Source organism: Teleopsis dalmanni, chromosome 1 (genome assembly GCF_002237135.1).
Source record: "Teleopsis dalmanni isolate 2A chromosome 1, ASM223713v2, whole genome shotgun sequence".
In the NCBI taxonomy this organism is placed as follows: Eukaryota; Metazoa; Arthropoda; class Insecta; order Diptera; family Diopsidae; genus Teleopsis; species Teleopsis dalmanni.
The window spans coordinates 146656263-146658504 of NC_051846.1; positions in this window are offsets into that span (position 1 = coordinate 146656263).

Genomic DNA, 2242 nt, shown 5'->3' on the forward strand with positions numbered 1-2242 from the left:
TAATTAATTAAATTAATTGAAAATAATATAAAAAGGAACACAGTTTATACTAACTGTTGTAATAAAACACAAAGTGACAAAGCTATTAAAATAGTATTAGTTGAGAAGAAAATACTACACTAAACTTACTGAAAGGTCATAACTACATACGATCAGACAGCAAATTCGTGTTTATTCGTAGTATATACTATGCTATACTATATACTATGCTGTACTTTATACTATAAACTTCATATTTATGCATAATTGATGACCTTAAATATTATTTAGAACTATATTTTCTCTTTTATGTAGCAAATTCTATATGATCAAATTTTGATGGAATGGAAATTCTATATACGATCTTGAAACACAGAAAGTTGAGAACTGGAGAAATTAAATGCTCATATATACCACATTAAATTTATTTTTAACGTCCGTTTTGACGAAAGAAATTAAATTCCTTTTATAAACAATTGTTTCCAATAGAGAAGTTTTTATCGAACAGTAGTGAATTGCAACAACAGACATTTTTAATAATTTTTAATTAATTTTTTTTCAAAATATTAAAAAATTTTTGATTGATGTGCTTAGGAATTATATCTTATACATATTTAGTTATTAGTAAACAATTTTTTTAAACTGCAATTATGAGAGGTTGCACTCATACCCTGCTAAATTTGAACCTCAGAGTCAGTATTCATTAGCCAATTGGCTTAATGCTCAAATAATCTCATTAACTCATAGTAGCAAGCACAGGCCATCTCTGCCGGTATGGTGTGTTAGATTGCTTTCAATAAAATAGTTTAAAATAGTTCTTTAACTAAAAACATCTAAACTTTTCAAAAAAATAGTTTGTCATTTTCATTAATTCTTTAGTTGTGCTTAGAAAAATATAAGCCACACAAGGACAATTTCCCAATATCCGTTCTATTACAGAGCGGTTTTACAAAAAATGTTGTGGTAGATTATTATTCTCTTCAAGTGCTGATTAATGGTGTTGCACCTAGAGGAAGGAATAGGAGTGCTAACTATCACTAACTCCATTAAATCCGAACTCACAAATGTAAAACTTAAGATACCTACACTGATATGTAGTGAGTTAGCTTTAATGACTTTATTTGCAGAGGCTCTACAATCAGGACTTTAAGAAAAACATGATAATAAGGACACATGACATATCATGTGGTATTGAAAATTATGTTCGCATTATGGATTATAAAGCTACTACAATACGATTGATTGTTAGGGTACAAAAGGAATGGAATGAAACGACTGTGTCTCGAAATTACTTACTGAAGGTAATATGGAAACCATAAACACATAAAAAATTTTAAATAAATTTTCTAAATCTATATATTTCCTACATCTAAATAAATCTAGTATCTAAATAATAAAATTAGTTTAAATTATATGAGTTAAATAATCTTAATATTATTAAATAACAAAATAATAAATAAGTAATAAAAACAAATAAATTAATCAAAAAAATTAAATAAACGAATAATGTTGTCAGTTAATTAACAAACGCTGACTCTGAGCTTTAAATTTGGCAGGGCACGAGTTAAATCTTTAATACTTGCAGTCTTAAAAGAACGAAAATTATTTACGAATAATTTAATATAATAAATATATTCAATATCACTGATAATGGGTATTTGGCAATTCTGGAAACAGTTGTGTGGTCATCCAAAAATTTAATTAATTAAAAATAATAAAAAATGTTTGTTGTTGCAATTTCACTATTTCACTAAAAACTTCTCTATTTAAGCTAAAAGTTTATATAAGGAATTAAGTTTCTTTTGTCAAAACGAACGTTAAGATACAATTTAATAAATAAATATGTAGTAATGCTTTAATACATCATCAAAAACAATATTTTCGTTCAGAATTTGAAACCCAAAATGAAGTTAATTTTTAAAATCATTGCAAAAATTATATATCTTATATTTATGATAATTAAATTTATTTTTTTCTAATGAGAGCTTTTATTTTCAGTAAAAATAAACTCACTTAAAGCATGATGAATATAGGCATAATATCTAAACCGTTTTTTGCATGAAAATTAAGAAAAAAGTTAGAGTATCTAGAACTTTTAGTTTGAATTCTATTGCACATGAGAACAGCTGTAGTTCCGACTACTATTAAAAACAAGGCCAAATAAAAAATTAAATTTAACTTTTATCTGCGCTCCTGAAGTAGTTAGTAGATTTCACTTGAAACTTATCAGAGGCATTCACTTTTGCAGATTGGAAGCAGAAAA